This window comes from Desmodus rotundus, chromosome 8, assembly GCF_022682495.2.
Source record: "Desmodus rotundus isolate HL8 chromosome 8, HLdesRot8A.1, whole genome shotgun sequence".
NCBI classification, from domain to species: domain Eukaryota; kingdom Metazoa; phylum Chordata; class Mammalia; order Chiroptera; family Phyllostomidae; genus Desmodus; species Desmodus rotundus.
The window spans coordinates 32,536,593-32,560,801 of record NC_071394.1 but is presented as its reverse complement, the minus strand read 5'-3'; the positions used below and the strand labels follow the sequence as shown (position 1 = coordinate 32,560,801).

Genomic DNA, 24,209 nt, shown 5'->3' with positions numbered 1-24,209 from the left:
AAAACAAAAAAGAAGGAAGGAAGAAGAGATAAAAAGGGAGAGAAAGAAAGGAAGAAGAAATAAAATAAGAAAGGAAAGAAAGGAAGAAGGAGTTAAAAGAAAAAAAAATACTTAAAAAAAAAGAGCCTCCTGCTGGCTGTAAACCAGCTAAGCCAGTTCTGGTGGTCTTCCTGGCTATAGCAGGCTGAGGGGGAATTGCTTTCACTTTTCTCCCTTCCTGAGCCACACTCGCCCAGCCTCCAGCCCAGCTCCTTAGTTTGCAGCGGGGCCCCCAGGGCCCTTCTGCACCCAGCCTAGCCTTCAGTCCACCAGTTATGCTGTCCTTGAAGCACACCAATTAGGTGAAGTTCACACACCACCTTCTTGTTCGTTGCTGTCCTAGATGCTAGGGACTCTCAGAGTCCCTTCAGGCTAATTCAGCACCTCCACTGATTAAGTCTTCTGGGGATTGCTGACTCCCTAGAGCCCTGCAATTCTCCTCTGTGAGGGCGTCTCCACCTTCCTCTTAGAGAGCCAGTCTGCCCTGCAGGGGGGGGGGGGGGGGCCACAGTGGCTGCCACTGCAGATGCAGGTGCACCTCTGCTGCTGCTTTCCCCAGGGACACAGGGGTTGGGTGCGCGGTGTCAGGCTCACTCTGTCCCGGGCATGTGGGTGTTGCAGGACAGGCAGCCCCTGGTCCCACAGGGTCAGGCGTGCTCCCTCCCGGTGCTGCGGGCATGTATACTACTGGGGTGGGATGGGCAGCCACTGGTCCCACAGGTTTGGGTGCACACCCTCCCTGAGTCTTCGGGTGTGAGCACAGGGTCTTTCTCACCACCACGGGTATGCAGGGGTAGGGGCGCAGGAGGCCTGGGCAGCTGCTGCAGGAGAATTCCCCACACAGCTGCTGAGTGCCTCTTTTTTCACTTTTTCTTTTTTAAAAATTCCTCCTGCTCAAGCCTGGCACTCCAAACAAGGACCTGGCCTCTCACACAGCCTCCCTCTCCAACCAGACCAGGGACTACCTAGGCCAGGGTTTGTCACAGCCCAACTCTCCCCAGCCAGGGTCTATAGTATCAGTGGGTGCACACAGCCCCTGTGTGTTTGCCACTTCGTCCTTATTCCCCCCATGACTTCAAGCAACCAGGTCTCTCCTGGTGCTGCTCAAACCTTGTTTGTCAGGGGAGGGAGCCACTGACCCAGCTCTCTCCCAAGAACCCTGTGGCAGACCTGGCAGGCACCAGGCAAGGAGCTGCAGCCACCCTGGTTCCTAGGCTGGACCCAGGGACCTTATTGTCTTGAAGCACTCTCTTTACTCTCTGATTTTTCAATGTTCTCTACAATTTTTGGTCTCCAATCTTCATATATGCTGGGATACTTTTGGCTATTCACTGTGTTCCTCAGAAAATAAGCTAGGTGTTTCATCCATGTGCAGGGGGAAGTGGACTCTGCTCCTACCTATCTCGCCACCATCTTCCTCATCCTAAAATCGGAATATAAATTCTTACATCTAAGATAACACATCCTTAAAATTCCAGAAATAAAACCAGAACATGACCTAATTCTATATTCTCAAGTTTTATAATTCAGAACATTAAAAAATAATTCCATTAATAGAAGTACCCTGAAAAGGTCAAAATATACATTTAATTGTATAGAAATGATTTGCATAGTTTTATATTTATTAATTGTAAAGAGGAGTCAAGTTATTTTAATCTTGATTTCTTATTGTGTGGGTCTAAAAAATAATCACTTAAGTTTAGGAGAGAAGTTAGTTTAAATGAATAAATACACAAAACATTATTCCCTGTTAAATTTAGTTTTGTCATTTGCCTTTATGGAATACCTTAAATTTTTAAACAGCAAATTACTCACACTATGTACCAAAATTGTCACTCACTATTATTCTTCCAGTTCCTTCCTTGTCATTTCAGCCAATAACCCAAAAGAGATAACATTTTAGAAGCCAGCATTTTATTCACTCATTACCTGTAATAATAAACAGAAAATAATAGATCCACAGGCAATGTTTCCTCACCAAAGTAAATTTAAATTTATTCACTTAAAAATAAACTTTAAATAAACAATTAAGACAAAAAAATCTAAAGAACCCAAATTTTTATAAAGACTTATACTCTGTAAGCAGACACATATTATATGGATAATAACCTGTGAATATAAAACCTTGAAAAGAATTTCAACCTAGGAAATTAAGGAGAAACAAGTTTAAAAATTTTGTTCCTATGTTTTTTAAAAATATATTTTAATGCTTATGCTATTATAGTTATCTCAATTTTTCCCTTTCACCCCTCTCTGCCCAATACCCCCATTTCCTCCTGCAATCCCCACCTTAGTTCATGTCCATGGTTCATGCAAGTTCTTTGGCTTCTGCATTTCCTACACTATTCTTAACACTTCCCTGTCTACTTTGTCCCTACCAATTATGCTTCTTAATCCCGCAACTTTCCCCCATTCTCCCCCTGCTTTTCCCAGCTGATAACCCTCCAAAAGATCGCCATATCTATCAGTATCTGGTCCTGTTCTGCTTGTTTGCTTTTTGTTTTTTAGACTCAGTTGTTGATAGCTGTGAATTTGTTGGCATATATGTTCATAGTTTTGATCTTCTTTCTCTTAAATAAGTTCCGTTAACATTTCATGTAATAATAGCTTGATGATGATGAACTTCTTTAGCTTTACCTTGTCAGGGAAACACTCTATCTACCTTTCCATTCTAAATGATAGCTTTGCTGGATAGAGTAAAATACGTTGTAGGTCCTTGCTTTTCATCACTTTGAATACTTCTTGACAGTCCCTTCTTGCCTGCAAAGTTTCTTTTGAGAAATCAGCTTAAAGTCTGACGGGAACTCCTTTGTAGGTAACTGTCTCCTTTTCTCTTGCTGCTTTTAAGATTCTCTCTTTATGTTTAACCTTTGGCATTTTAATTATGATGTATCTTGGTGTCATCCTCTCTGGGTCCAATTTGTTTGCTTCCTGGACTTGTATGTCTATTTCCTTTGCCAAATTAGTGAATTTTTTTTCATTATTTTTTCAAATAAGTTTTCAATTTCTTGCTGTCCCTCCTCTCCTTATGGCACCCCTATGATTTGGATGTTGGCACATTTGGAGGTGTCTCAGTCTTCTTATACTATCCTTGCTTTTTGGAATTCTTATTTCTTCTTTCTGTTCTGATTGAATGTTTATTTCTTCCTTATGTTCCAAATCATTGATTTGTATCCTAGTTTTCTTCCCTTTATTATTGGTTGCCAGTAGATATTTCTTTTTCACTTAGTAACCTTCATTTCTTCCTTTATGTTGTTGCCATACTCAATGAGTTCTTTGAGCATCCTAATCACCAGTGTTTTGAACTCTGCATCTGATAGGCTGGTTATCTCATTTCATTTAGTTCTTTTCTGGGGTTTTGTTCTGTTCTTTCATTTGAGCCATATTTCTTTGTCTCCTCAATTTTGCAGCCTCCCTATGTTTGTTTCTGTGTATAGGTAGAGTTGCTTTGACAGCTCCTTAGTAGTGTGGCCTATTGTAGAAAAGGCACCGGTTGTGTGGGGAGGAACCTTAGGTAATCACCAGTGCAGGGCAACCCATTTCACCACTTTGTGGCTCTATGTTGGGGGAAGGTCTTGGAGAGGGGGCAATGCCACTGCCTGGCTTCTAGAGATTTGCACAGCACTTGCCCTGTTTCCAGTCACTTCACTTCCTTCCCGTATGTGACTTGTGCCCTTCCAGCTATTGCTCTGGTTCTGAATCCAAGAGTGGGTTGGTCTGCATAAGTTCTGAGTCCATGCAAGCCCTTTAAGAGGAGTGTGCTGAAAATCCAGCAGTTTCTTATGCTGGCCCAACCCCACTGGTTTTTACAGCCAGAAATTATGGAGATCTTCCTGGTGCTGGAACCCTGGGCTGTGTGGTCTGGCCTGGGGCTGGGATCACTCTCTCCCAAGGTTTCCCTCCCAATTTTTATTCAGCACATGTGAACGTGGGACCACCCATTTCACCACTACCATCTCTATGCCACACTGCATCTCCTTGCCTCTCTGCCTTTCTCTGTATATCCTGGATGATTGTGGCTTCTTTAAATCCTTGGTTGTCGGACTTCCATACAGCTCAATTTTCTGATGGTTCTGGGTGGTATTTGTTTTCAGATATAGTTGTAATTTTCCTATAGTTGTGTGAGGAAGCAAAACGTGTTTACCCATGCCTCCATCTTGACTGGATGTTCCTATGTTTGTTGAGTGATTGGTAACCCCTAATCGAAATGTTAAAAATGTAAACTTTATTTTTGTGTTTATTATATTTTATTCTTTAAGCAAAATGACATCCTACCAAATGTTGAAACAAACATGCCTAGAAAATTCACACATGCACAAATACTCACATTTTATTAGTTACAATAAATACAAAAAGTTAGAAAATATTTTACTTTCTTAATAAAAACACTCAGCCTATTTTAAATCATCTAAAGAGATATCTATTCATGTGTATGGTGATGAATACTGTCAACTGTCAATGCCTCAAACATCAGGAACTTCTAAAATATTCTGACTTTTCTTTGTTCTTCAAAGTCTTGTAGTAATCAGCATTCATTTCTATTGCCTTGATGGTTAGATAGCAAACTTTCAAGAAATCCAGGGAGAAATTAGCACATACAGCTACAATTTCTACTGAGACAGCTATTTGCATACAGGATCATTCACAATTTAAAATGTGTTCCCATATATGTGAAAAGGGAATAACATTTATATTAGCATGTACAATACCAAAATGTTTTCACAATTTAATTCCTTGGAGAGGATATCTCATCACCTTCTTTTATAAAGAACACTACATTCTCTGAAGAATTAACTTGCTCTGGGACCTAAAAAAACTAAATTATGGGTTAATAAGATAATATTTATTATTTATAAATCTTGCTGTAGGAATAATTTCATATTAAATTATCTGAGTTTACAATATTCTTGAAACTTGATAACACATATTAAGGAATAAAATACTAATTTATGTAATATGTAAATTGCATATTTAAATAATTCATAGTTACTTTTTTATTTAATTAAAATTTTACACTCTATAGAAGTTTAAGATTAAAGGGTGTTTCAGTTTTTAATATAATTTCTTAAACTTGTTTGGCACAGCAATTTTCCACATGTATTTGTAAGCTTAATATGTGACCTTTGAAAACAAAAATAGGAGATCCCAAATGTAGGCAAGGTAGGTGGAAGCTACACTCACCTCCTCAAAATACCAAACTGGAATTATAAGTAAATTATAGAATAATCATCCTGAATAACCAACTGAAGACTTGCTGAAGAGAAGTCTTTTAACCAAGAATTTACAAAAGAAGCCACATAGAGAATGGTAGGAAGAGCAGAGACACGAAAAGCACTGGACCAGCACCCATGGGTGACAGCTGAGGTTCTGGATATCTCAGCTGCGTAGGGATTTCCCCTGAAGTGTGTAATCTAAACCCCACGCCTGGCTCCCCAGCCCAGAACACAAGAGCCAGGCAGAGGTACCCACATAACATCTGGCTGTGAAAAGTAATAGGGTTGCTGTCCACTAGGGACAGATGGGAGTTTGATAGAGACCCAGGCACCCTCTTAAAGAGCCAATGTACAAAATCTCATTCACAGCACTTATCCAGGGCTCTGGTGAAGGGAGGATAGAGTGGACTAGATTTGTGTGAGGAAAGTCTGGGTTTTCTGGCTCTAGGGAACCAAAGAGAGAGCTCCCAGGATACCTTTGTGAAGTCATTCTCCAATATTGGAGATGCCATCTTTCTTGGGTGGAGCACTCCACTCCATGCAGCATCAGTCTTGGGAAAAGCAAAACCCCATGTCCTCTACACCCTCTCGCCTATCACTGTGGAGTGTAAGCTCTGCTGAGGACTACAGACAGAGCTCTTTCAGTAAAGAAGCCCAGCAGGCGGCCAGTAGGCAGAGGCAAGCTGGGCAGATCTCAGGTTACCTTGGGACTTTTGCTGACCTTCCCAGTGGTCCAGTGCTCATAAAACCTGGCCTTGGTGCATACCTGGACCTTCCTCTGAGATCCAGGCCCTGCAGCAGTAGCCTCAAACTGTGCAAAAGCCAGTTACAGGTAGTGTCTTACACTGGCCTGTATCAGAGTCCCTCTCAAAGTGCAGACCCAACACACCTAATGGCCAGCTTCAGAAAACATCAAAGAAGGATCTAATAAGCTTCACATGCAGCATATCCAAAGAGAAATTTTGGCAGGGACCAAACACTGCTGAGGTGACTTCTGCTTCATGTGGTTACCACCTGAACAACAATTCACACACTGGGGTTGAGGTTGTGCTTCACAGTCAGCCAGCCATAGGGACGATCTCATGCAGAAACAGGCCAATAGCAATCAAGAGTCAATTATAACATGAGTGCCCACATAACTCACACAGGAGACATTCCTGGAGCACACACCCAGCTCAGGTGATCAAGGAGACAAGCACCGGACCCCACAGGGCACCTACAACATAAGGCCACCCTACCAAGACTGGGAGTCATAGCAGAACTATCTAATACACAGAAACAAACACAAAGAATCATCCAAAATGGAGAGACAAAAAAAGATCTTAAATGAAAGAACATGAGAAATCTCCAGAAAAAGAGCTAAATGAAATAGAGGTAAGCAATTTATCACATATAGAGTTTAAAGTAATGGTTATTAGGATGCAAACTACATGCTACAGGATGTAGACATCATTAAGAAAGACCAGTCAGAAAAGAATACAATATCTGAAATGAAGAACACAAAGAAGGAATAAAAAGTAGGTTGGATGGAGCAGAAGATCTAAATATATAAAATCAGAAATGAAAAAGAAGTAGCAGCACCAAAGAAATACAAAGGATTGTAAGAAAATATTATGAGCAAATATGCCAACATTCGGACAATCTGGATGAATGGATAAATTCCTACAAAAATACAATCTTCTAACACTGAATCACAAAGAATCATAAAATTGCAATAGACAGATTACAACTAGTGAAATCAAAGCAGTAAACAAAAAACCTCCACCAAACAAAAGTCCTAGACTGGATGGCTTCCCAGGTGAATTTTAACAAACATTCAAAGAAAGACTAACACATATATTTTTCAAACTATTCCAAAAACTGAAGAGGAGGGATGACTCCCAAGCTCATTTTATGAGGCCATCATTATCTTAATTCCAATACCAGATAAAAACACTACAAAAAAAGAAAATCATAGCAAATATCCCTATTAACATATATACAAAAATCCTCAAGCAAAAATTAACAAACTGAATCTAGCAATACATTGAAAAGATCATACACCATGACCAAGTGGGATTTGTTCAAGAATGCAAGGTTGGTTAAATATCTGAAAATCAACAAATGTGATATAGCATGTAAACAAAATGAAAAATAAAAACCATATAATCATATCAATAGATGCAGAAAAAGCATTTGATAAAATCCAGCACCCATTTATGATAAAAACTCACAGCAAGGTGAGAAGAGAGGGAACATAATTCAAAGTAATAAAGGCTGTGTATGGGAGAAACCCATAGCCAACATCATACTCAGTGGGAAAAACTACAATCATCTCCCTAAAGACCAGGAACAGGACAGGGATGTTCACTTTAACCACTCTTATTCAACATAGTATCAGAAGTGCTAGCCATAACAATAAGAGTAGAAGAAATAAAAGGTATCCAGTTTGGAAAGGAAGAAGTAATACAGTCATTATTTGCAAATGACATGATACTGTATATAAAGAACCCTAAAGATTCCACCAAAAAACTCCTAGAACTCAAAAATGAATTCAGTAAAGTAGCAGGATAAAAAATAAAAATCCAGAAATCAATTGCATTTTTATACAGCAATAATGAACTATCACATAGATAAACTAAGAAAACAATCCCATTCACAATTGCTTCAACAAAAAAAAAGAAACAGAGAATAAATTTAACCAAGGATGTAAAAGACCTGAACTCAAAAAATTATAAGACACTGAAGAAAGTAATTGAAGAAGATACACATAAGTGGAAGGATATACCATGTTCATGGGTAGGAAGAATTAATATTACTTAATTGTCCATACTAACCAAAGCAATCTATAGAGTCAAACCAATTCCTATGAAGATACCAATGGTGTATTTCACAGAATTAAACAAATATTGTAAAAATTTATATGGAACTACAAAACATCCCAAATAGAGATAGCAATCTTGAGAAAGAAGAACAAAGTTGGAGGAATCACTACCTGATATAAAACTATCCTACAAGGCCATAGTAATTAAAACAGCATGATAATGGCATAAAAACAGACATATAGAACAATGTAACAGAATAGAGAGCCCAGAAAAAAACCCACACCTTTATGGTCAGTTAATATTTGACAAAGGAGGCAAAAAATACAAGGGGTAAAGACAGTCTATTCATTAAATGATGTTGGGAAAATTGGACAGTTATGTGAAAAAAAGTAAGATTATACCACCAACTTGTACAATACAGAAGAATAAACTCAAAATGAATTAAAGACTTAGATGTTAGACTCAAAACCATAAAATAAGAAGAAAACATAGAAAATATTAGACTCAAAACCATAAAATGAAGAAAATGTTAGACTCAACTAAAATAAGAAGAAAAGATAGGCAGTAAAATCTCTGACATTCTCTGAGCAATATTTTTTCTGATACATACTTTCAGGCAAGAGAAACAAAAGAACAAATAAACAAATGGCACTATACCAAATGAAAGAGTTTTTCACAGCAAAACACCATCGATAAAGTAGAAGACAAGCCACTAAAGGGGAGAATGTATTTGCCAACATATCTGAAAAGGAATTAATATCCAAAATTCATAAAGAACTTACACAACTCAACCCCAAAAGAAAAAATATCCAATCAAAAATGGGCAAAGGACCTGAGTAGTCATTTCTCAAAAGAGGACGTACACATGGCCAATAGACATATGAAAAGATGCTCAATGCCACTAATCAGTATAGAATGCAAATTAAAACCACAATGAGGTATCACTTCACATCTGCCAGAATGACTATCATCAATAAATCAACAAACAGTAAGTGTTGGCAAGGATGTGGAGAAAAGGGAACCCTCGTGCAATGTTCGTGGAAATGCAGACTGGTACAGCCACTGTGGAAAACAGTGTGGAGTTACCTCAAAAAATTAAAAATGAAACTGCCTATGACCCAGCAATTCTACTTTGGGAATTTATTCAAAGAAAACTGAAACAGTAATTTGAAAGTATAAATGCACCCCTATATTCACTGTAGCATTATTTACAATAGTCAAGTTTGGAAGCAGCCCAGTGCTCATCAGTAGATGAATGGACTAAAAAGCTGTGGTACATTGATACAATGGACTACTACTCAGCCGTAAAAAAGAAGAAACTTATACTCTTTGTGACAGCACAGGTGGATCTGGAGCACTTTATGCTAAGAGAAATAAACCAGTCAGAAAAAAACAAGTACCATATGATTTCACTCATAATTAGAATCTAAGAAATAAAATGAACTAACAATCAAAACTGAGAAAGGTTCATAGAGAGCAGGCTGTCAGCTGTAGGAGAAGGGGGAGCTGGGTATGAGTATGGAGAGATTAATCAGAAAAAAACAAAAGAAAAACTCATGGATATGTACAACAGTGTGGTGATTTGGGGGTGGGGTGGATGGTGGTGGAGGAGGGTATGGGGGTATAAACAGTGATGGACGAAGACTTGACTTGGGGTGGTGAACACAATACACTGTACAAATGAAATGTTGTAGAATTGTGCATCTAAAACCTGTACAATTTGGTTAACCAGTGTCACCCCAATAAATTCAATAAAAAAGAAAAACTAAAATGAAAACATACAAGAGTAGTTTCATATTTAATCACATTCTGAGGAAGTTATTTTATTGTTCATTTATACCTTTCTTATGAAACCTATAAAGAACAAGTAAAGAAATAAGAAACCTGATGTCTTCACATATGTCTTTGCCTTAAAAAAAAAAAAGTATTCAATCCAGGCTGTGACATGTAAATACAGATCAAAACACAGGTTATTAAAAAAAAAATCTAACCTATGACTCCAGAAAAATAATCATCTCAGAACTTTTATTTAAGTATGAAATTATAAATAGGCAGAAAAGATGTTTGGTTATCACTGGATTATAACTGAGAACCAATCATGAAAACACAGTATCATTCTAAATACAGAGATGAATAAGGTAGTAAATAAAGGAGACACATGTCCTGATCTTTGGAAACATTACAATGTTTGCAAAGTAATATTTTAAAAATTCAAATTGATCATGTAATTAATACAATGGCCTATTTCCTAGGTTAAGCAAAAACCCTTAGTATGAAGAACCATTAATGTCCAAGTTTGTCATTTGTTCTCTACCCATGTTCCAATGCACTATGGAATCCAGCTTTTAGTTCCATAATTTTGGCAAGCTCATTCACATTTTCATGGATTTACTCATGCTCTCAAATTTACTTTAAATGTCACTTCTATACTCCCCCACTTGTGGAAACTATATTTTAATATTTCAAGAAAGGGTTCTTAATTCAGATCTCAAGAGATAATTGTACGTAATATAGAAATGAAGAAAATAGTCCATTTAAAACAAAATAGTCAATTTAAAAGACTAACAAAGTACATACCTTTGTATCCAAGTAGAAAATGTATATCTTGACATAAATATATTGAGATAAGTCATTATATGGATGAACAAATTCCTACTGAATTAAACTGCACAGCTAAACAGCAGTCTTCCTAATGTTTTAGGGATCAAAGTGACCACCTCGTCTTTTCCTTGCTAATTAACTTCCCGTATAGCTGCAGAGAGAGTATGTAAAAACTTTAATATAAGAAAACATGACTTCTAAAATCTAATCACTTGCCCATGCTGATATAAAAATTCATAAGAAAAGTAACTACAGGACAGTTATGTATGTAACCCCAAAAATTCATGTTCCAGGAAAAGAATCTTAGTCACTGGGACTAACCCTCCAGCCACATTATGGGACTAAAATGAACAGAGTCCCAATGAACAGTGCTGGGACAACTGTACATCCTTATGGAGCAAACAAACAAAGACCTGGACCCCTATCTCACAGCACCCACAAAAATCAATTGAGGATAGATCTTAGACCTAAAAGAAAATAAGAGTTAAACAATAAAGCTACTAGGAAAAAGATATTATTGTCATGAATTTGGAGTAGGCAAGTATTTCTTAGAGAGAACACATAAAAGCAAATAAAGAATGTACTGGATTTCAAAATTAGTTTCTGCTCATCAAAAGATACAGTGAGAAAATAAATAAGTTTTTGAACGGAAGTAAATAGTTATAATACCCGTATCTAATGAAAGAACTTGCATCCAGAATGTATAAAAAATAAATAAAATACAACCCAATAAAAAATGAGTAAACACCTTGAACAGAAATTCTGCCAAAGAAGATATTCAAATGAGAAATACGAACATAAAAAAGTTCTCAATGCCATCAGTAATCAGCAAAATGCAAATTAAAATTTAGATATCACTGCACACACATTAGAACAGTTCGAGCAAAGATTTAACATACAAAATATTGGCAGGATGTGAAGTGACTGAAACTCTCATATATTGCTGATGGGAGCATGAAATCACACAACCACTTTGGAAAATTGGCAATTTTTAACAAAGTTTACTACCAGCAATTCCACTCCTAAGAATTTACCTAAGAGAGACAAATATATATAGTCACAAAAAAAAGCTTTACACAAGGATGTTCATAGCATCTTGATTCATAATAGCCGAAAATTGAAAATAGCCCCAATAATGACATAAGAACAGTGGTTTATTCACCAGTATAATATATTATTCAGCAAAATAACTGATAATACATAACAATGGAGACAAATGTGAAAAATGCTATGCTGAGTGGGAGAAGCAATAGCTCTTTGGACCTAAATTGAATGGGCATTTATCAGTTTTACAGGTGCTTGTAACATCACTTAACAATGATGACTATCCCTGCTCCTTCCCTAACAATGAAACACTGACCCCCTATGGGTAAGGAATAAGTAAGAGGTGAGAAAGCAGAGATGAAAAGTATGTACAAATCTATTACAAAATAAAAGGATGGAGAGAAAGGATAGTATGTAGAGAAGTTTACATTGAGGTTGACAGATTTTTTTGGTTATGCTTTTTCTTGCTTCACTCTTGAGGACTTTTGGTTTTTGAGATGGAAATTTGAGCCCATCAAAATAAGTGGGAGGAGCCAGTAAAAAGTGAGGGCTGAAGATACAAAAGGAAAAGTCAAACATGACAGAGGTGTCCAAGTAGATAGAAAGGGACAGAATTCAGTGCATACTTGAAAGAATAATCATATCAGACTACCTCTTTCACTTTAACAGGAAAGAGGAAAAGGATGGTTAATAATACATGTAAGATTTGAGGCTGGGTAGCCCGAAGTAGAGGGAGCTCTATCTGGTAACTCTACTTTCACTACGAAGTAGAAAGCAAGATTATCTCCTAGGAGTGAAATGGAAGGTAGGAAGTTTAGGATGTGAGAGTACAGAGGCTGGGATTTACACTGTGAAGGAGTAGAAAGAGTTACCTAGGGAAAACAGGATTAATGAGAAGCACTAAGAGAACAAATTAATTTGGTAATTAATTAATTCGTGAAACATGGTAGCAGCAAACTATCTGATTATAAATAATACATTTCTTTCTGAGTGCTCAAGGGCTCACTGCTAGCACAGGGAAGGGATAGACCGCTGGATTAAGCAAAGTTTAGGTTCCCCAGACAGGCATGACAGAAGGGCAGTAGGGCACAGAAGTTTAGGAGACTATAAAAGTTGGTGGAGTCGTGTATCATGGAGTCTAGAGAAGCAAAGAGAGCAGGGGCATTCAAGTTAAACAGAAAGTAGATCGATCTTTGGACATGAAGATTTGGATGAGGTCAGATAACCGAAGTATTGGGAGTAAAAAGAACCTTTATCACAGAAGAACCAAGGTTATTAATAAAGTATAAGGTAATTAATGTTATTGAGATGGAGAAGGTTATGATCCAGGGTGAGCAAAGTGATAGGAAAACATTATGGCAGTTAAGAAAATGAGAAAACGGATAATACCGCATCATACGTGTGAATGAGGATGCACCCAGGATGGCAGCAGGATTGGGGCTATGGTAAAAGGAAAGACTCTAGGCTACTGTAAATTAGGAAGACTGAAGAGTGACCTGAATACCCACAGGTAGCAGTAAAAAAGAGGTGGAGAGCACTATAGTCAAATGGAATGAACCACAAAGGAGTTGGGTTTATTGAGTTTGTTTCATTTGTCCTGCTGGTTTTTATATGCATGGAAAAGTGAATGATCTGAAGGTGGAAGTAAGGAAGTAAAAAAATAACAACCAGACTCTTGATCCACAGGTATGCAGAGAACAGTTTCCACATAAGATGGGTTCAGGGACATTGTGCCTCTAAGAGAATCAGATTTCAATTAATGTCAAGAGGTAAAACAAATAATCACTTAAGTGCTTAAGGATGGATGGGATTCAAGAGGGATATAAAGAAAAACATAAGGAGGGACAGAAATATCAAGAGATTGGTTTATGAAAAAAATAAACACAGAACAATATGGGCATGACAGTTCAGGGGGAGACAAACAGCCAAATAGGTCATGTTGGATAGTGAATGAAGGTAACAGAAATGTGTAGCATCTGAACTACCTTATCTCAAAAGCACTGCGAACTGCACTGAGTACCGAGACCTGTTAGGAGTCATCTATGGCCTGGGGAAAATGAGGAAACCCCAGTCCCTCTGGAAAGGGTCAGCTGGCTTGGAACCAAGTATCTCAGGAAAAACTCAGGTCTCAAGAGTCTAACTGGGCACACATTCTCAAGCAGGGACTAGAGGCTCTAGATCAGCCCTTGTCAAAATGTGGTCCATCCATCACTTGGGATGCTCTTTCAAATGCACATTCCTGGGCCCCAGCACAGTCCCACTGACTCAGTCTCAAGGGCTAAGGTCTAGGAACCTCCAATTGCTTTGTGTTTTCCATGGTTTTTTTTTTTTGGGGGGGGCATTAATGTTTGAGAACCACTACTTTTTTTTTAAACATTCATGGGAAATTTTTCTGTATGTCAGCATTTGAGAAACACTGCGGGAGGTAGATGTGAGGCCTGAGCAAGGGCTGTGAGATCCTTTGGTGGAGGCTGAATGGGGTAGAAAGACTAAATTGTGGAAGCTTTCAGTAATTGTCTGAAACTTTAGACTTTTTCTGAACCCAACAGGAAATCATAAAGGGTATTGTGTGGTAAGGTAACCAAATCAGACACCTTTTAATAGATCAGAAAGACTGGGAGGTTTGATAACAATTAAAACCGATGAGGACAAATAACTGATGGGGCGATCCACGAAAGGGAGCAATGCAGCAAATGGAAAGAAAGCAGCATTTGGTATTTGACGTCTCAGAATGTGGGAACAGACCAGATGGGGGTATGAGGCAGAGGAAAAACTGAAGATTAAAACTGAAAAATTAAATACAGTTTCCCAGGCTACACTCTTCAAAGATACCCGGTCAGTACATTTGGGGAGGGGCCAAGGAAACTGCATTTTAAACAAACACCAACTCCCTGCCAAGGTTTTCAAGCTCAGCTAAAGTTTTTCATGGACCATAATGGGCAAAATAGACAGTTACTAATGCCATTAACAAACATGGGTAACATAGAGGGGGAAACCGACATGAGGTAGGTGGTAAGGGTATAGCAGTGTTACAAATCTGTATCATAAAAATGTTTATAGTTGCTACAAGAAAGCAATACACTTGTCTGTCCTAAAACCTAATAGAATTAGTTGATCCAAACATAATTATATCACAAATTCCCTGGCCCCGTCCAAGAAGCACCCACAAATATTTTACTTACTTTTATTAATGCCTTTTTAATGCACAGATTGTTGTGGCATCTGGACGCATGACACACTTGAAAACACATTAAATTTACACTGCCCGGAAGAGACAGAATCTGCCGCGCACACACCACCAATAATGCTCATCACTGGGGGCTTTCTGCTTTAGCTCGGCCCCATCGGATTTTTTTTTTTTTAATTCTGTACTTTGCATGATTATCAAAGGAATGGGCATTTCAAATCTGGGAGGAAGACAATTTTCATCAAGTAAGTGACAATTTTCCTAAGCAAAAAAAATGATCATTACTATTTACCAGGGTTTAAATTCAGCAAAATGGGAAATGAACTGCAGTAATTTCTTGTATTATATTTGTAAAAGCAGGCAGGTTGGTTAAGCTACAATTGGCCTATGATATAACTTGTAATAGTTGATTTAGAAGTTGTTAAGGACATAAATTATACTTTCTTTCAAATAAAGGTTATATCCTATGTAAAGTATACTACTTTCAAACAATTTCTACAGGTCACAACAATATCGTACCAAATAAATAAAACTGCAAATACCGTTTTTACTATTGCAAAGTACTGAAACAAGACAAGACACATAGCCAACCAAGTAAAAAGAGCAAAAATGTCTACAATTCTAGTACAAAACCAGTAGGGCAGGCAGATTGTCCCACTGAATGCTAAGAGCCTAACAAGCCAAGAGGAATGAGAAGCCAGTATATGTTTGGCTGCTTGGATTCTGAGGAAAAAGAAGTTTCATATATACTTTGAACGTCAAACAATCTACCTTCAGATTGTTTTTCCTGAATAGACAAAGACTTATCAAAAGTAGGGTTCTAGATCTAAAGGTCACAAAATTAGGTCTTCAATACTTATACTTCTTTAAACTGAGTTATTTTAAGGAAATTATATGGAACCCAAGGTTATTTCAATTATCATACAGATAATAAAAAACTTAGCTCCATCTACATGGCACCAAAAACTGGTGGGTAACTGATTAGGAAAAATTATAAGCTCTAGATGCAAATATCTCAGATGGCATCTATTTTTATCCCTGTGACTCCTAAGTAAAAAAATATATATTTTATAATAATTCTTCAATATGTACTCCCTCTTCTTGGTTCTAAAGTACTGCTCCACTTCTGGCGGTGGCTTCTTTCTCAGAAAGATCTGACTAATCAGTTCTTGAGATTAAGACACCGGTTGGGTAAAACAGGGAAAAGGATGTCAATGTTTCAATTCTCCATCATGCCATAGGAAATATTCGAAGTTTTGTTTGCTCCTCTCTTTTATGGTCTATTACTTGCTAGATACTCTTTTATTGAATTCCAAGTCCCTTTCCTAGCCTTGGATTAGGTGGTTAGTAATAAGACTGGTCATCACCGAAGTAAGAGTGGGATAATCTCAGTTTCCTACTATCTCTTCCTGTGATCAATTTATCTTTGTCATTGAGAAGTCCACTGCAAAGCTTTTTGGAGCCTCTGCGTCTATGTACCTTGTCAATCTCTGACAGAGGACTTGAAATTGGCTCATTTACAATGCCACTTGTCCAACTTTTCAAATTTTGCTCAATAGTCACTGAACTTCCTTGATCTAGTTTAATGGCAAGCATTACTTATGCTAATTTTAGTCATTTCAATGTGTATTATCTATTTGAAGTAATTAGGTTTCCATATTTAACAAAAACATCCTAGGAAAAGTCACTTAAATGTACTTAAAGTGGGCAAAAAATAACCTAGATTTGTCTGTCTCTCTCTCTCTCCCTCTCTTTCTCTCTGGCTAACTACTTCAGGAATAATGAACTAAGAAAGAAAGTTCTAGATTGGCAAATAGATGGTTTTCAAGAAACACTCAATATTTGCCCTCTGGCATAATACAAGCATAGAAGGGAAACAGCCCGCAGACATAAAACCTTAGTTTAGTCCTGTCTTTTCAATAAAAGACTGAGTGACCTTGACAAAGTCAAGCTGTTTCCCTTTTTAGACAATTCCTAAATTTCTTCAAATGTATAAACCCAGAATACATAAGCATATGCTTCAAGTAAAGGATAACTACTTCATGCCTAGAAACACACCCTTGTATATTAGGACAGGACCAATAATAATACTACATACTTTGTTAACTTATCTTTTAAAACCAATGAAAGACATGTTCACTGAGGTAAGCTTAATTTGAGAATGTAAGGCAAAATAAACAGCTCAAGGCAACCATCAGAATGCCTTTTATGATTATTTTGTTTTTAGTTAGTTTCATAATTCTGTATGACTTACTAAAAATAGCTTTATTAGTAAATAGATACAAAAAATGAATAGTCTATATCTAATTCATTGAAGGTGCAAAAATGCATTACTTCTATTGAAAACTCATTTGATAATATCATCACCACTTTACTAATATAAGAATATTTCAGGCTTATAGTTTTCAAACAGATTGTGTTATTAAAACTTCATTTACAAATATTGATGCAAATGACATGATTATAAAACCACCAAATTATACTACCAGAGGTATCCAATAAAGAGTACGGAATTTAATAATATGAGAAAACAATGTGGAAAAAGGTTAATGGGAAGAAGCACTGGGTTATTAACTAATATAACTCTACAGTATGGAAACATAAACAGAAATACAGAAGAAAGTACAATTCTAAAAAGTATATTTAAATGTTTTTAAAACAAGATTGATACAGAAAAGAATATAACAGATATAAACCAAAACACAAATAAGAAAACCAAATTTCTACTCTGTAGCAGATTCTATCCCCCATCTCCTATTCCCTAATCCCTATGATGTCAAATGTATAGTGCTTTCTACGAGGCATTTCAGTTTAAAAGATGTCAAAGTACTGCTTGATCACTGGCCTTTTTAAATATCATTCTGTCTCATAAAGAGAAATGATTCACAGAAAATATAGACTTGAAATAGTCAAAAAGCAATAAAAGAACTTCAAATTACATCAATGCTATGGACTACAGAGATTAAAACACTTCACCTGCAAAATATCTAGAAATTATCAGGGTTCTGGTTACATGAGTGTTCATTTGTGAAAATTGTAAATTTGTATCTACCACCCCTATCCTTTGGGCTATTGTTGACATACATTTTACATCTTCATTCTACTTAGTCAAACAAATCCTCTTGCCTTACACTTAAACAAAAACAAAACAACAACAAAAAACCTTTCCTCAGATGAGGCACAGGACAGTGCTTAGCAGTGAACAGAGCAACAGAGTAAGCCATAGCTAATATGTTTGCTTTAAGCAAATATGTTTTTAAAAATTTTTAAATGAGAAAAATGGCTTTTATATTTACCAACATATTTGCTATTTCTAGTACTCTCTACTCCTTGTATACATTAATGTTACATTTTTCTTTTTTCATAAAATACTTCAATATTCCTTGTAATACCAGTCTTTGGGAAACAAATTCTCCCAGCTTATTGTTAGATACAAAAGTATTTAGTTTGTCTTTTGGTTTTGAAGAATATTTTTGCTGGGTATAGAATTCTAGGGTCACAGCTATTTTTTCAGTACTTGAAAGATGTCACTCCTTTGTCTTCCGGCTGGCATAATCTCATGAACACTCTTCAAATTTTTCTTCAATTCACATTCCTCCTCTGCTCTGGCTACTTTAAAAAAAATCCCTGCTTTCATCAAATTAACTTTGATATGCTTTGGTGTCTGTTTATTTTTATCCCAATTTGGGTTCCTTGAGTTCTTAGATCTGCAAGCTTAAAGTTTTCATCAAGTTTAGAAAATTTTCTGCCATGATTTCTTCAAATATCTTCCACCCCCCCTTTTAGAACTTAAGCTACATATATATTAGACTATTTCATATTCCTCATAAGTCACTGAGGCTCTGTCGTTCATTTTGGACTGATTTTATTACAATGCCTTCAAGTTCACCGACTTTGTCTTCTGCAGTGTCTTTCTACTAATATCCAGTGACATTTAAATTCAGAAACTGTATTTTTCATAACTAGAAGTTCCTTCAATTCCAATACCTTCCTTTGCTCTCCTATGTGTATATTTCCTTTTAAAAAATATTTATAATAACTGATTAGCTTTCTTGCTGGTAGTTCCACCAAAGCTGTCAGTTATAAGTCTGTTTTTATTGACTGGTTTTTTTTCCTGGTTCTGTATCAAATTTTCCTGCCCCTTGGCATGAATCTTATTTTTTATGGATAGTGGGTATAATAAATATTACATTGTTGAGGTCTGGATATTGATTTTTTTCCTCTGAAACATTTTTGTTGTTGTTGTTACAAAGAAGGGGAGCCAACTAAATTACTTGAATAACAGTTTGATCAGGGTTTATCTCACTTTGTCTAGATTGTATCTGGCATAGCCTTCACTCCAGAGATAGGTCAGCCCTGCTTATAAGAAATTATCTACTCTATAGTCTCCACTAAATGCCCTGGTTCTGACTGGCTAAAACTCTAATACCTCCCCATTCCGTGTAAGCTCTCATAATTGTTCAATTTAAAACGCCCTTTCAAAGCTGTGTCATGACATGTGGAGTTTTGTACTACTTATGCATGGCCTGGTTAAAGAATCTTCACTCTTGCCTATCTTTTTAGAGAACCAACTCTTGGTTTCACTGATCTTTTGTATTTTTTTTTGACTCTATGTCATTTATTTCTCCTCTGATATTTATTATTTCCTTCCTTCTATTCATATTGGGCTTTGCTTGTTATTCTTTTTCAAGTTCCTTTAAGTGTATAATTAGATTGAGATTTTTGTTCTTCCTCGAGATAGACCTGTACAGCTATGAATTTTCCTCTTAGGACTGCTTTCACTGTGTCCCATAAATTTTGGGTTGTTGTGTTCTCAGGGAATAAACCAAAATGATAAAACCTACAAAGCACTCACTTTATCTGATTAAAGGGATAGTGATTCTGTTGTGTATTAAAGGTTGAAATTTAAAGGATTTATTCAGAAAGCAGCCACAAACTTTCAAGATAATTTGTTTGCTACTAGCAATGGTTGGTTTCATATATTTCAGCAATATTCTAGTCTTCATGATGATAAAGTATGTAATTTAAATGTGAGTGCTAAAAGGCAATAAAAACTTTTAAATATAAGTTTTGGTTTCAATTATTCAAGAGGAAAATTATACAAGCCTGATATAATATTTATATATTTCATATTCAGGAAGGTAATTTCTACATATAGAGTGAAGCTTCATTTAATTTGACAAAAAAAGCTGTACAAAAGTACCCAGACATATAACATGAAAAATAGAGACATTTATTGAAGAAGATATAAGATACAAGAAACATTGTACATAGGATGATGACACCTCAGTCCCCTTCAAAGTAGGCACCTTGGGTCCTCACACAGTTCTCCCAATCACCATCAGCTGCTCGGTCATATTTTCTTTCCTGAATCTCATCGATGGTCTGAAATCTCTTCCCTTTGAAAGGTGATTTTAGTTTTGGGAAAAGCCAGAAGTCACAGGGTGCCAAATCTGGGTGGTGGTAAGGCTGAGTCACCGGGTGATTTGATGTTTCACCAAAAAACTCTGCATGAGACATGATGCATGAGCGGGAACATTGTCATGATGAAGCGGCCAATCACCAGTTACCCATATCTGCAGCCTTTTGAATCATCCAAATAGTTTCTGCAGGGGACTATGTAAGCTTCTTGCAAAATTTGGTGCAGATTCTTTGCTCTACTCGCTCAGTCATTTTGAATGTGACAGCCACACAGTACACATGCTCACTCAAAAGCATCTATTACCCCCACTCACTAGCACAGTGAAGTCATCATTGTTCACACATGTGCATTCCAGTCCATTCTCCTTGGCTGCCAGGTTACGTCGATGTCATGCAAAATGTTCTCACTATATTAATAATGGCTGGACTTTGTCTGCACAGACCTCATATAAGTTATCTTACATAAATCAATAATCACATTAATTCACAATATATTTATTATAAAATATTCTATGAAAAATTGTTTATGTGATGGTGCACATATAGAATACATATGCACAAGGTTATATGTATATACAGGCAACAAGCATTCATTCTAGTATTATCATGTGCCCAAAAGACAGCACCATGCATTAAGTTTAGGGCATAAAATACAATGAATTTTCAATTAAACAATAAAGAAAGTTTCTAAAATATGTCCAGACAAAAACAGTATTATTTGTAATTGAAAATGGAGGCAAAGAATAGGAAAAGAAAATACATCTATCTTAGAGCAAAGAATGTAATTAGTAAAGAGAAAAGAAAGAGTTAATTTCCCAGTGAAAAAGATGCTCTGGGTAGAATGAAAATGACTGAAGTATCAAAATGAAAAATTAGAAGGTGGTTTATTTGATAACATAGGCTAACTCTTAATGAAAATCTACTATAATACCTAGAATACACTGATATGAAAATGATGAGTAAATTATTTCTCAAGTGTGATATATCTAGGAAATAGATCAGTGAAACCACAGCATACAAACAGAAAAATTCACATATAGAAGCAAAAAAAAAAAATCACAGTTTACATTGTATTCACATTTAAAATCAAACATCGCTTTTTCGCATTCTGAAAATCCCCACCTCCACAAATACGGAAATAACAACAAGCCATGGCTTTAATATAATATTTTTTCTAACCTAAAACAGCTGCAAAAAACAAATCTTGCTGGAGATAAGCTTGGTTATAAATATCAACATTCCCTTTAAATAAGGAGTCCAGTTTTCATACCATCTGCCTCCTTCTAAAAGGGAAGAAAACATGAAAATCATAAACCAGAACATTGTTTCAAATAAGACTTTTAAAAATGAATGTAGTAAAAAGGCTATGAATGCCCCTAGCCCTTGCTTTTAGACTTGCCCTGTTTAGCTCAGATCAAAAAATGGGATTTAATGAAAGTAAACAACTCTTATTCCATGAAAAACCTGCCTGAAATAATTAACAAAGAACAAAAAGAATGTTGTTTTCCAAGTTCTTCACATTATTGGCCTTAGTCACAATATTCGACTGAATAATTTCTCCTTAATGTGTCACACACATCACTGTATATTTTTTAACTACATGTGACACTTTTGTTACCTTACTTTTTCCAAAACGTTTTTAGAGCCTGTTCAAAGACTTTCATGTTATTTAAGTACAAAAATTTAGTTACTAACAGAACAAGGCTCTTCTGTTTATACAGATTTTATCTTCTGCAAAAATCATTCCTATGCCTCACTCAACAAAGTGGTTTTTTTAATACTCCGTTTGGATTTTATCTTAAAACCTTCTTTCTTCTTTTGCCCTTAAATATTTTTCATTCTTTGTTAATGACTTGTGATTGAGCATTTTAATTTTTTACTGTATCACATCATTATAACCTCAATAATTGTGTCCATTATCTGTATGGACTCCTAAAAGCATTATTTAACTGCTAAAAGCATTCACACACACACACACAAAAGGATTAATGCAAGAGGGTTTACCAAGTAGAGTGGTTCAGACTAGTATACTAGATATACCTACAAAAATGAATATCCAGTATGGTAACTTACACAGCTTGGGGAAAATAGAAGAAATTTAAGACAGAAAAAATGACATACTCTTTTAAAAATAAATGTAAATATTTAGTCCATTCCCTCAATTACAGAGGCAGGACTCTGAAAAGCTACTGAAACCCAAGTGCCTAGGGAGTCCTGGTGTGCTTCATCCTCATTCTCATTTTCATTCTCCCCCTTCCTCTTTCTCACTCACACACAAAGACACAGCTATATATTGCAAACAAAAAGCACCAAATTAAATCTTCAATCATGAGCAATTGCTATTATTTTAAAGGGCTAAGACTGTACTTAAATGTGTCCTTCATAAGAAAAAATATGTCCTAAGACATTTTTTAATTCACTTTCATTCTGTTTTAACTATGGACCCCCTAGGTCTGTAATTATTTTTTTACAGTTCTATTACAAATAATAAATGGCATTAAATTGCTTTCTTGGAATGCTGCGTCTTCAGTGTGTAAGGAGGGAGGAAAGGAGATTTCTTCAAAGTAATGGTCAATAATATTTAATCTCAAATTAATTATTTAAAATAAATAACCATTTTACAGCAATCAATATTTCAATTTTTTCATGATCTTATGCAGACACTACAAAATGAACAATTAGATTACCAATGTTACAAAGGAAACTTTTTTTATCTTAGGCCTGTCAACTATTACTTTAAAAGTAAAAAGATTTTTTCATATTAAATTTAGTCTACTGCTTGTTTTCTGACTTCCCTCCACTAGACTGTAGTAACACAACAGCAGGCATCCTTGTCTTCTTCACTGAAGAATCCAAACAAAACAATGTGGCATATAGTAGATACTCAGTACACATTTTTAAGTAAACATTCTCCATAAAACAGTTATGTTAACTTAAAACATCCATGTTATGCTTAATTACATAAATGTACATAAAAATAATCTGAGTTTTAAAATATTACCATAAGTCACCTTTTATAAGAATATAAGCCTCATAAAGGGTGGGTTAACTATTCCCTACTTTAACTTGTTTCCTTTCTGGTTCTGTCACTTTTTATTTTTTATTAAATTTATCAGGATGACATCGATCAATAAGATTATATAGGTTTCAAGTGTACATTTCTATGATACATAATTTGTATATTGCATTGTGCGCCCTCCATTCAGTCAAATCACCTATCGTCGTCATATATTTGACCCCCTTTAATCTTTATTAACCCCACCCCTGCCTTCTAATAACCCCCATATTGTCTGTGTCTATGAGTTTTTGTTTTTCTTGTTTATTCATTTCTTGCTTTCAGTTTTCTTTCCAACATATGAGTAAAATTATATGATTCTTAACTTTTTCTGGCTGATGTATTTTGCTTAGCACGATACTCTCAATATCTATCCATGTTTCACAAATGGCAGTATTTCATTTTTTTTCTTATGACTGAGTAGTATTCCATTGTATATATATGTACGACATCTTCTTTATCCAATCCTCTATCGAAGGGCGCGTTTCAGTTGTTCCCTGTCTTGGCCACTGTGAATAATGCTGCAATGAATATAGGGGTGTGTATATATTTGCAAATAAATGCTTCCAAATTTTTCAGGTAGATACGAAGAGGGCTTGCTGGGTAATACAGTAACTTTATTCTTAATTTTTTGAGGAGCCTCCACAGTGTTTTCCACAGTGGCTGTACCAGTTTACATTCCCACCAGCAGTGAATGAGCCCTTGTTCTCTGCAACCTCTCCCAACACTTGTTATTACTGGTCTTGTTGATAATAGCCACTCTAACAGGTGTGAGGTGGTATCTCACTGCAGTTTTAATTTGCATTTCCCTAATAGCTAGTGAAGTTGAACATCTTTTCATATAT

The 24,209-nt window shown here is 36.2% G+C and overlaps 1 protein-coding gene across 6 annotated transcripts in view; it reads right to left on the bottom strand.

Annotated features, from left to right (window-relative positions):
- Window positions 1–24,209, bottom strand: part of TRIQK (triple QxxK/R motif containing) — a 68,422-nt gene that overhangs the window by 27,980 nt on the left and 16,233 nt on the right. For 2 of the 6 annotated variants that reach the window (XM_071222227.1, XM_071222228.1), the window contains exon 2: window positions 1,880–1,968. The exons of the other annotated variants lie outside the window; for them this stretch is intronic. The gene's annotated coding sequence lies outside the window, so the exon portion shown is untranslated. The remainder of the gene's footprint in view (window positions 1–1,879; window positions 1,969–24,209) is intronic. 6 annotated transcript variants of the gene reach the window in all.